Raw genomic sequence first — 12,103 nt, 5'->3', positions numbered from 1 at the left:
CAAGTTACAAGTGCATGCTGTTAAATGGTGTAGTTGTTTGCAGAAAATGAAAAATGGTTTGCATTTTTCAGAATGAAATACATTTAAAAGAGAAAATGCATGGTTTAGTTTCAAACACCAGGAGTGAATTGTTACAATTTACCTCATAGTCCGGGCTCTCTCTCTCTCTCTCTCTGTGTGTTTCAATAGCATCATGATACTAAAACTGAATAACTTGCATGTGTTTGTGTTTAAGCATGTCAGACATAGTAATTGGTCATAATAAAATTTAACTTGGAACACTTTAACATTTAGAGACACTCCTCGGTTTGTCTTTCTCTTGCAAGACCTATGCATACTGAAATTCAAAGAAAACATATAAGTAAAATAAATAAATAAATAGCTTGGAGTAAGTTATAACATGTTTTATTGATGTTACAAATAACCTTGGGTCTTGCTGTTACATTTAACCCAGAGTCTTGTAGCCATGAACAAGCTCACAGCTCACAGCCAAGCCATTAGTACTAACAAGATGCATGAAAATTATGACTCACAATAAACATAATTTAATTTTCACTGGTTTAACTACAGGGAATGCAATCAAAAATATAAATGAAGTATAAAAAGTTATGTATTTACCTTAAAATAAATTTTTCTCGTCTAAAATCTGCTGTGTCTGCCACAGGGCTCTACTTCTTCACGTGGGAAATAAGGACTAAATTAAGAATGTGTGAATGATTTGTAACTTGTTACTTATTTGAAAAATGGGAGGTGTTACAACTGACCCATGTTACAACCATCTCCGATTTCCCCTATCGCTTCCACTGACCAGTTTGTAGGAACATATAAGCAGAACTATTGAAACAAATGACCTTATTAAGGCTTTGGTAAACATACATGGCACTGTACACAGGGGCAAGGTATTTTTCAATCTGATTAAGAAGATAGTCGTCTTTAGTTGCATTGGTTGATTAAGAAGATAGTTACAGCGAGCTATAAGTTACGTAGTTATACATGAAACGCACCCAGGTTTCTTTTGCATTGTATCCATGTAGGAATACGAGAACAGAACCTGAAAAGAATGTGACATAATTATAGTAAACAGGAACTGCATTAGTAAAGCTGTTCCTTTAAGTAGTTCCACGTCATAACAATGATTTAGATAGCTTCAATGCTCAAGTTACAAGCATTTTAATTAAACAATTAAAAAAGCAAATACAAGATTCACTTTCACATTGAGAACATGTTACTTAAACCTACTTAAATTTGGGGCAACACAAACACACAGATACACACACCTGTTTTAACTGTTCAAACTCTGGTTGATTCTGATTGGCTGTCAATGTTTCTGTTGTTCATCAGCTGGTGAAAAAAACACACAAAAAAAAAACTCATTCCAATAGTGATTCCAAGGATAGGGTGCCTGTCTGTCCTTATATTTGTTATGTGGAACTATTCAAACGTTATAGACTTGGTGTAAATGGGCTTTAACCCAGTTATTCTCTGACTTAAAGGGATAGTTCACCCAAAAATGAACATTCTGTCACACTGTAAAAAAAAAAAAAAGTTACATAACTCAAAAAATAAGGCTACCTATCACATTCAACTTGTTAACTCAACTAGCAACCAACAACTTAAACACTTTAGTTCATCTATGAATAAAATAAAAGTCAGTCTATTGAGTGTTAAATGATCTGTCAGAGCAACCAAAGATCTGTTTAGCATTTAGCAATGCTAATCTTTTTTTTAACAATCCTCTTTCTTATAGATTTATGTTTATTTCCAAAGCCTACATAACATGGGTAGTATCTACCTCTTAAGACTAAAGGCAAACATTTATGCTGATAGACAAATGTATCAAATAAGTTGTAATGAGATGCACTTATAAAGCACCTCAGCAGACGATTCTCAACCATGGTGAGGATCAACAAATTTTAAATCAGTAAAAATATGAACTCTGATCCACATGACAGTGACAGCAGCATCAGCATAAATTAAGCAAGTAAAATGTAAAACAATTATATATTTTAATAATAATAATTAGGCAAGGCAAGGCAAGTTTATTTATATAGCACATTTCATACACAGTGGTAATTCAAAGTGCTTTACATAAAAGAAAGTGAAATAGACATTAAAAAGCAGTAAAAACATGGAAATAAAAATAAAAAATAATAAAAACAAGGAATTTTAAAATGCTATAGAAATTGATTTAAAATAAATTTAAAGAAAATGATTATACATAAAATTCATTGCAGTCAGTTCGGATATATAGCACAGTGCTCATTCAACAAATGCACAGTTAAACAGATGAGTTTTGAGTCTTGATTTAAATGTGGCTAATGTTTTAGCACATCTGATCTCTTCTGGAAGCTGGTTCCAACTGTGGCCCGCATAATAGCTAAACGCAGACTGCCCTTGTTTTGTGTGAACCCTTGGTATTTCTAACTGACTCGATCCTAATGATCTGAGTGGTCTGTTCGGTTTATATTCAGTGAGCATATCAGCAATATATTTAGGTCCTGGGCATTGAGTGACTTATAAACAAGTAAAAGTACTTTAAAATCAATCCTAAATGTAACTGGAAGCCAGTGTAAGGACCTGAGGACTGGTGTGATATGCTCAGATTTTCTGGTTCTAGTCAGAATCCTGGCAGCAGCATTCTGGATGAGCTGCAGTTGTCTAATGGTCTTCTTGGGAAGGCCGGTGAGGAGACCATTACAGTAATCCACCCTGCTGGTGATAAAGGTATGAACAAGTTTCTCCAAGTCTTGATTGGAAACAAAACATCTAATTCTTGCAATGTTTTTGAGATGATAGTATGCTGATTTAGTTACTGCTTTGACATGACTACTGAAACTAAGGTCTGTCTCCAGAATCACCCCAAGAATTTTGACTTGATTTTTAGTTGTTTGACCCCTAGAGTCAAGGTATGCATTCACCTTGAGAACTCCATCTTTGTTTCCAAATGCAATGACTTCAGTTTTCTCCTTGTTTAACTGAAGGAAGTTTTGGCACATCCAACTGTTAATTTCATCAATGCATTGGCAGAGGGAGTCAATGGGGCTGTAGTCATTTGGACATAAGGCTAGGTAAATCTGGGTATCATCAGCATAGCTGTGATAGGCAATTTGGTTCTTCCTCATTATCTGACTTAGTGGGAGCATATACAGGCTAAACAAGAGCGGTGTAAGAATTGAGCCTTGTGGGACTCCACATGTCATGGCCGTCCACTTAGACTTATGCTCTCCTATACTCACATAATAACCTCTCCCTTCTAAGTATGATCTGAACCATTTGAGTGCCATCCCAGAAAGCCAGTTTTCCAGTCTCTCTAGAAGTATGTTATGATCGACAGTGTCAAACGCAGCACTAAGATCTAGTAGTACCAGCAGTGATATTTTGCCAGAATCAGAATTGAGGCGAATATCATTTATTATCTTAATGAGTGCTGTCTCTGTGCTGTGATGTGCTCGGAAACCAGATTGAAAATTGTCCAGGTATCCATTTGAGTTTAAGTAGTTGTTCAGCTGATTAAAAACTACCTTTTCAATAATCTTACCTATGAAAGGAAGATTTGATATGGGTCTATAGTTGCTCAACATGGTGTTATCAAGATTGCGCTTTTTCAGAAAGGGCTTAACAACTGCAGTTTTACGGGAGTTTGGAAAAGTCCCAGAAAGAAGTGAAGCAAGTAAGGTAAACAAAACAATTTTTGCTAGCGACATATCTTTGTTCGGTTCACAAAAAAAAAAAAAATTCTCCTACTAAAAATGATTTGTTCAGGCTGCTTTTTTACATTGGTTAATATAACTTTTCGAAAGTTAGATTTTTTTTACAGTGCATTAATTACTCACCTTTCATGTCGTTCCACGCCCGTAAGACCACTGACCCTCCATAGACAGCAAACATTGCAAACTTGTTGTGCGTGATGCTGCAGAACACACTTTGCATGCGTTGTGATACTCTCCAAAATGGCTCCAGGGTGTCGTGGAGAAAAATTGTTGAATAAATTCATTATTTTGTTCTTTGCACATAAAAAGTATTCTCGTAGCTTCATAAAATTACGGTTGAACCACTGATGTCACATGGACTATTTTACCGATGCCCTTATTACGTTTCTATGCCTTGATCATGGTAGGACCCTTGCTGTCTATGGAGGGTCACAGAGCTCTCGGAATTCATCAAACATATTATTTCGAAGAAGAATGAAGGTCTTACATGTTTGGAACGACATGAAAGTGAGTAATTAATGAATTTTCATTTTTGGGTGAACTATCTCTTTAATAATACAGTAACTCAGTTCAGAGTTACCTGTTATCAGTTTTAGCTCAGTAAAGCTTTTTCCAGAAGATGTGTTGTTTTGTGTCCATTACAGAAAATCCATCCAACAATGTAAAAACCTCAAGATGTACTGTATAGACAGGCCGTGTGATATCTTTTTCCACCAAACCAAAATCAAGGCCACAAATATGCCTTCTTTATGTCAGGCATAGGGGTAGTGTATGGTTTTGACAGTTTTTCCTTTCAAGATTAATGAGCTTATGAGAACCTTGTGTTTTCATCTGAAGGCCACACTGGATATCTGCCAGTGTGACCAGTACTATAACATTGCTGTGACATTGGAATTTGAAAGAAAAAGTGAGTATTGATGTCACAGTTGAACAAGCTCAGATCTCCCTCTCCACCTCCCATTCTCTGTGCATGAGAGAATTACTGTAGTAGCTCAGTGGTGGAAAATTCTAAACCACTCATCAGTTGTGCTTCAGTTCCTGTCCTATAAACAACCTACTGTGTTGAGTTCGCATGTAGACATCACCTTGGTTTTAAATGTCCACGGCTTGGCAAATGGCACCAAATTGTTTTTAGGTTCTAACTACAATACTATAGTTGTAATGAACATCCAAATATCTCTCAGAATATCTCAATACACATCAGCAAAAAAGAATTCACTTACATGAAAATTTTAACTGAAAATTGTGGCAGTTGCCATTAAATATTAGAATGATTGGCTTGCCTAAATAACTAGCTATTACAAATTTCTTGGGTATAAGGAGCTAAAAATTGGCCTGATTTTGACACATTGTGCATGCAGAAATTCCCCCTCACCATTCTCAGGCTTCTGCCAGACATATATAAATACCATCCCTTATTTCTGCCCTTGTGTGGGTGCCAGCCGGCCCAAGCCATGGGTTTGTTTTGGGTGTTCAGCATGGGTCTTGCTTCCACGTTTCACATAAAAGAGCTACTGACTTCCTGAAATACCCACAAACCTGTGCCGCTAGTCGTCTGTCATTCGGACGATTTGTTGAAAGCTGCATATGTTAAGCCCCATGTTCACATAATGGCAGCTTGTTTGTGCAGTCACACATGGATTTATCAAACTTCACTCTTGTGGAGGAAAATGCTGAATAAATGTAATATCATTTTTTTGGAAAAATCCTATACCTAAATTGCCAATAAAAATATACATTTGTGTAGCCTCTGTTTTAAGGCAAACACACAGTTAAACCCAGACTTTTTAAATATAAATCATGTTTGAATGAAAGTGATTAAACTAACATGCCCTGTTAGGTATGTTTTGAAGCATGGCAGGTGGTTTAAGCTGGTTATAAGCTGATCAGGAGATCATAACCAGCTTATAACCAGCTCAGGACCAACTTAAACCAGCTCATGACCAACCAAGGACAAGCTTAAACCAGCTCAAACCAGCTGCCATGCTTCAATACATACCTTATCAGCATATGCTGTTTTTTTTGTTTTGTTTTTTTTTTCATCAGGGAGATCTCATTCCATATATATTTTTAATGACAGTATTTACTAACAACTTCTCTTCTTTTGTTCACAGTTCTTGTATGCTTTGGGATCTAAAACAGAAACTGGCAGTTTAAGAGGACGTACGTGACAAGACGTTCCACAGAGGCAAAACCTGCTGCTTTTCAACATGTTTACTTTTGATATTCACTTGTGAATTCCTAATTCAAAGATCTTGTTGAGCAAATAAATGATAAAAAATCAACTACACAAGGGGATTTCCACTATTTGCAAGGCAGATGACATGGAACTATTCTTCAGAGGACGAGATGGGGGAAAACTGCAGGTATCAAAACATGTTTCTTTTGAGTGAAGACAGAAAGAGCCAGAAGCCAGCCTGGGCTTGTCAGTGTGAACCCGATCTTTCGGTACAGTACCCCCTCTCATATATGTATGCATTTTCACACACATAGAGTGATTTTGTTCTGCAGTAAAAACACTGAATTACATAAAATTAAGGGACAGGGATGACACAAGACTGGGCCAGCATCTACTGATCCCACTCTATACCGTCTTGTTTTAGTGAAAAGGGGATATTCGAATTTAAACTCCAAAAGCTCATATAGACCATGCATCATACTTTCTCCTTGAGGAGAGGTGTAAAGCAAGCCTTGATGGAAGATGACAGCACACTGCTGGTAATATGGGTATCTGCAGGTAAAGGCCATGAGTGACTTAACAGTGGCCTCCGTTACTCAGCAGAGCTGTGTGCATTCTATGCCTGGTCTCAAGACTTTTGCAAACATACAAAGTAGATGACAATAAATAACATTCAAGCCACTTCGGTCTTCATAATGGCAATATCATCAGTGTGTTGTAGCTTTTTTGGAGAAAATTCTACACTACAATTTAAATTCTAACATCATTCTCATGCTCAGGCAGTCCGTTATTACTAAAAAAGGATAATATTATAAAGGAATAAATTCAAGGGTTTTTCTACACCATATTCTAAGCTATACACTGTATAGAAATGTCTTATTCACTGTGAAATGATGGTATACTGTTTTGATTGTAGATTCAGGCCACACCACTATGAATAATAATAAAAAAAGATGTTATCTGCTGTTACTGTAGTAGGTTTAAACTGCTTGAATAGGTATTGTCGGCAAAATGACAAGTTACAAACCTAATATAACAACTTTATAGGACTTTTAAGACTTGTGAAATGAAGAATATAGAAACAAACATGTTGTAAAATACTGTAAAAAGACCTTATTTAAAGGGACAGTTCACCCAAAAATGTAATTTGTTCATCTTTGAAACAAATACAAAACTTTGTCACTAGTCCATGTCACTAAATCATTCAAGCTTTAAAAAAGTTCCTAAAGACTTCTTAAGTAATTGAGCAGTTTCTTCCCAAGTCTTCTGAAGAGACATGATCACAACCTTATTGGCACTTGAGTGTCAAGCAAGCACTTTTCAGCTTCTGTTTACCATGTTTGATGTGCTGTATGTATATGTATGTATGTATGCTGATCTTTGTTCATATGTAAATAAAAGTTAAATCTGTTCATCATACAATGCAATCATGATTCTTCAGAAGACTTGGATGAAACCACTTGTCTTAATGAACTTACACCCCCACCAGACAATGCTAGGAGAGCAACTTAAAGGTGAAGTGTGTATTTTTGGAGCCACTGGACAAACACACCATGCAAAAGAAAAGTACTGTTTACAAACAGATTTTCCTAAAAACACCATTGGTCAGTCAAACAGGAAGTCCCACCCCAAACCCCATGATTGATTGAGTTGATGTCAGGTCACCCCAAATAAACAGAGCAATGATGAAAGTTTCACAGAGCCCTTCACAGTGTTTACACCTTTTGGGGAATCAACTTAATCTATGAATGGCCTACTGTTTCTTCACATTACACTTGGATAAGAGGAAGTATTTTATCATTTAAAAAAGTACACAGAAAATATTAGAATAAACGTTTATATATATATCTATATATATATATATATATATATATATATATATATATATATATAAACTCATTGACAGTATGTTTCCTCTTCTGAATTTCCTCTAGTGAATTTCTTCTTCTTCTTCTTCTTCTTCTTCTTTTTAACTGAATAAATACAAATGCTAAATGAATAAATGTAAATGCAAAAATTCATTTCAGATTTAATTTGGTGATATGAAATATGTAAACAAAAATAATTGATTTTCAGTATTTCAAGTGAACTGATTTACCTTAAACGCTTCCGTTTCTGAATCAAGGATTTGGCTGGTTAGACAAGTCATGTCAGGCAGATTAATGTCTATACAGTACAGTCTTATACAGTATATTTATATACTTTATCCTGCCTATAGCTCTCTGAATCAGCTTAGGTTTAGCTTTTATGGCTGACACGTCCTGTAACAATGTACTTTAATGAGCCAGCTACATGCTTGTTTTGGGAAACTGACATGAATCCACTGTTGTATAATGTACAATGTAAGTTATGATTATATGAATATGATTCACAACGATTCCAGGAAACCTGGCCATTATCTTATTATCTATAAGAAAATAATTACAACCCCTCTTAAAATAATGAAAGTTTTGTATAATGTAACTTTGAGCTAGATTTTAGTCTTGTGCATGGCACTATACTATTTACTAGTATATAGCAGGCTACTAGTTATCTAAATTCAGATGTAATAACATATTGAATGCTGGATCCCTTTTCCCTGATGAACATCAAAGTACTGTGTTTCCATATGTTGTCCCATTTGTCCCTAAATGTCACATTTGTGTAATATGTATTTCATGTCCATAAAATATATCTTTAAGAAAATATTAGAATAAACGTTCAAGATTTAATTACTTTTTAATATATGCCAACCATATTGTTGAGCGTCATGTGACAAGTGTTTTTCATGGTGGACTTAAAAGAGTTCAATCAATGCGAGACCAAAATAGTTCAGTGACAGATCATCTGTGTGGACCGAGAATGTAATGAGTTTATTTGATCTACCCCATAAATCATTCCATAAGCACAACTTCTTAAACAAATAATTATTTTTGCTTGGCAAACCTCTAGATGCAGTTCTTGTCCAACTTGTTTATCAAGGTGCCGTCTTTTGAGGCTCAGTGTAAGTGCAGTTCATTGTTATTATCTCAGGATGTAATTCAGCTTAGACATTGATTTGTCTGTCACTACGTTAAGTCATAGATTAAATCAGCTTTTATTTATTTTTTTCCTCGACCTTGAGCGCAAACAACCACAAGCAAGTCCATGATTAATGATTCACCTTATGTGCTTCTTTGTACCTTATACTGAACATGAAAATAAATTATTTTGACATTTTAAGCAACCTAAAGGCTCCAGCTATATCTTCTTTATGTATGTATTGTGCACTGTGTAAATTTTGGTCAAGCAATATGAGTGGCTAAGGACTGACTCCTAAGGATAGAAGTGACAGAAAGAGGTTAAGAAGCAAATAAGGGCTCAATATTTGCACACTGGTTGGAAAAAAAAACTGTTCCCCTTTCCGCAGTCATATCAAGTTCCCTTCCAGGAACTCGAGCTGCGTCGAAAACGCTAGGGGAACGTCTTCAGTGTGACCGCGCTCTGAACTAGAGTGTGATCCGTCCAATGGAAGAGCGAGACGTCATAGGTGGGTGACGTCACCGACCGGGAAGCATAAAAGCACGTGCGGCGGAGCCGGCGTTTGCTTTTTGTCATTCAGCAACCGCCTCTCTGCCTGTGTGTACTGTCTTTGCATGTTGTGAGTCTTATTTAGTGTTGTACATCCTTAAAGCACATCATAAGCGCCACATTAAACATGGCAAAGAATGCTTAGAAAATTAAGCACTTGGGCGACAGCAGATCACATTTCAGACCGTGTGTTCCCCCTTGCAGACGCTACATCACTGTGGGGGATACTCATGATCTGTGTGTGGTCTGCTTGGGAGCGAGTCACACAGAGTCGGCCCGCATTGCGAGCTTCTATCGTTGCGTTCACTTTGCTCCCGGAAGGCTCTCTTTCACGAGGGAGCCTTCGCTAGCTGCACTCGTGGGGTTCGCAGATGGATCTGGTAGTAGGAAGCGAGACGGGCCAGTCCCTATCTCCTTCCCCGCCTATCAGACCCAGCGGCCGCTCCCCGGGATCGGAAGCCCGCTCCGCGGTTTCTTCCCCCCAGGGAGGCGGCTCGCCGCTTCTCCTCTCTTCCTCCGAGGAGGTTGATGTGGAGAGCATCGGTGAGGCTTCGCACCCTCAGTCGCCCCAGTATGAGGAGCCAGTGGAGGTGATTACTCGAGCGGTAGCCAAATTAAATATCAGCTGGCCCGCCGAGACTCCGGTCGAACCGCAGAGAAGTAAACTCAGAGAAAAAAACAGAGAGATTTCTGTGTGTCAGGCCGCCACCTCCACGTCGGAGCCTGCCGTTTTTTCCCGATCTCCACACCGAGGTGTCGAGATCGTGGGATAAACCTTTCTCGCCCCGTCTCTTCATCCCCGCCTCTGGTAATTACGGTAATGTGGCAGGGTTGGGTGTCTGTCCCCTCGCGCGGCGTCATCTCTAAAGGCTCCGTCCTTGCCTACCAAGCCGCTGCGTGCGACTTCAGCGCTGGTGGGCAAGGGGTACGTGGCTGCGGATCAGGCTGGTGCGTGTCTGCACACCATGGCGGTGTTACAGGCATACCAAGCTGACCTGCTTAAAGAGCTAGATGAGGGCTCAGGCCTGAAGATGTTTCTGAGCTCCGTAAGACCGCTGATTTGTCCCTCCGCGTCGCCAAAGAGACTGCCCGTGCCATCGGCAGGTCTATGGCAGCTCTGGTGGCTGCGGAGAGACATTTATGGTTGACCCTGTCCGATATGCAAGAGAAGGACAGGGTCCTCCTTGTGGACGCCCCGCTTATGCCTTCTGGCCTGTTCAGCGACCCCGTCAATTTCGTCGTCGACAGGTACCAGGAGGCTCGTAAACAGGCTGCGGTGTTTCAACGGTTTCTCCCTCGCCGATCTCTAGCTTGGAGGGCTGCTGGGTGGGAGCAGCCCTCGCCGCGTGCCAGCTCCTCATACATGGAGGCACAAAAACAGAGCGTTGGCTACCTGCACCCCACCGAGGTGGGGCCGTGGTGGCAAACGCTCTGGGTCGGGAACCTCTAAGGCTAAGCCAGATCTGCGGACCGTTCTTAAGTCTAAGAGGTCCTCGGCCAAATAGCCCTGACATGCGTGGAACAGGGCTGACGAGGGCAGACCCCTCTGAGGCAGAGCGGGTTACACCTTATTATACAGTGTCCGTCTCCCCCCAGTGCCCTCGGGAGACCAGTATGCCAACCCTGCCAGAGTTCCAGGGCACAGCTGGCTCCAGCGAGCGATGTTCTCAGTTTCTTCTGCCCCGAAGTGTAGCGGAGCTGAGAAGCTCGCCACCCCTGCGGGGGTCTCTAGAGCTCCTGGTTCGGCCGTCTCCTGCCGGCCCTCCGCTTCAGGGCACAGATCCAGCAGCTCTGAGTACATCAGAGGCCAGTCTCGAGAGACTGGTTCCATTAGTAGACCACCTGGCAGTGTGGAAACTACGGCCAAATGTGTCTCAGTGGGTCCTGCGTACTGTAGAGAAAGGCTATCGTATTCAGTTCGGCGCTCCGCCGCCGCCTTTCAATGGGGTGATTCCCACGTTGGTGGGCCCTGAGCAGGCTCTGATCATGGAACAGGAAGTAGATACTCTCTTGAGGAAGGAGGCCATCGAGGTGGTCCCTCCTCACGAAAGAGAGTCCGGGTTCTACAGACGGTACTTCATCATTCCAAAGAAGGATGGAGGGTTGTGTCCCATTTTAGATCTGCGTCAGTTGAACTGCTCAGTCATGCGACTGAAGTTCAGGATGCTTACACTTAATCAGGTCGTGTCTCAGATCAAGTCCGAGGACTGGTTTGTCACAATAGATCTAAAAGACGCATACTTCCACGTCTCCATCCTTCCCTCTCACAGGAAGTTCCTGAGGTTTGCGTTTGGGGGCAAAGCATACCAATATCGGGTCCTTCCTTTCAGCCTTGCACTCTCACCCCACACTTTCACGAAGTGTGTGGATGCTGCTCTGGCTCCCTTGCGACTCCAGGGCATCCGCATACTCAATTATATCTACGATTGGTTGATCCTAGCTCAATCAGAGCAAGTGGCGATTCGACATCTCAATGTCGTTCTCGCGCACATGAAAGTGCTGGGGTTGAGACTGAACGCCAAGAAAAGTGTGCTGTCTCCAGCTCAGAGAACCACTTATCTAGGCGTGGTGTGGGGTTCGACCACGATGCAGGCACGCATGTCTCCTGCTCGGATCGAGTCGATCCTCACCTCAGTCAAGAGAGTGAGAGAAGGCCGGTCACTCA

At 40.3% G+C, this 12,103-nt stretch overlaps 1 protein-coding gene across 2 annotated transcripts in view; it reads left to right on the top strand.

Annotated features, from left to right (window-relative positions):
* The window catches only part of LOC306850879 (homeobox protein Nkx-2.2a), a 39,403-nt gene that overhangs the window by 6,140 nt on the left and 21,160 nt on the right, over positions 1-12,103 (top strand). The window contains exon 2 of one of the 2 annotated variants that reach the window (XM_079386822.1): positions 5,825-6,076. The gene's annotated coding sequence lies outside the window, so the exon portion shown is untranslated. Of the gene's footprint in view, positions 1-5,824; positions 6,159-12,103 lie in introns of both variants that reach the window. The other variant, XM_079386823.1, reaches the window with a different exon arrangement.

The sequence above is a fragment of the Barbus barbus genome, assembly GCF_936440315.1.
Source record: "Barbus barbus genome assembly, chromosome: 30".
In the NCBI taxonomy this organism is placed as follows: Eukaryota; Metazoa; Chordata; class Actinopteri; order Cypriniformes; family Cyprinidae; genus Barbus; species Barbus barbus.
The sequence above is the reverse complement of the archived record's forward strand: the minus strand, read 5'-3'. Positions and strand labels throughout refer to the sequence as shown.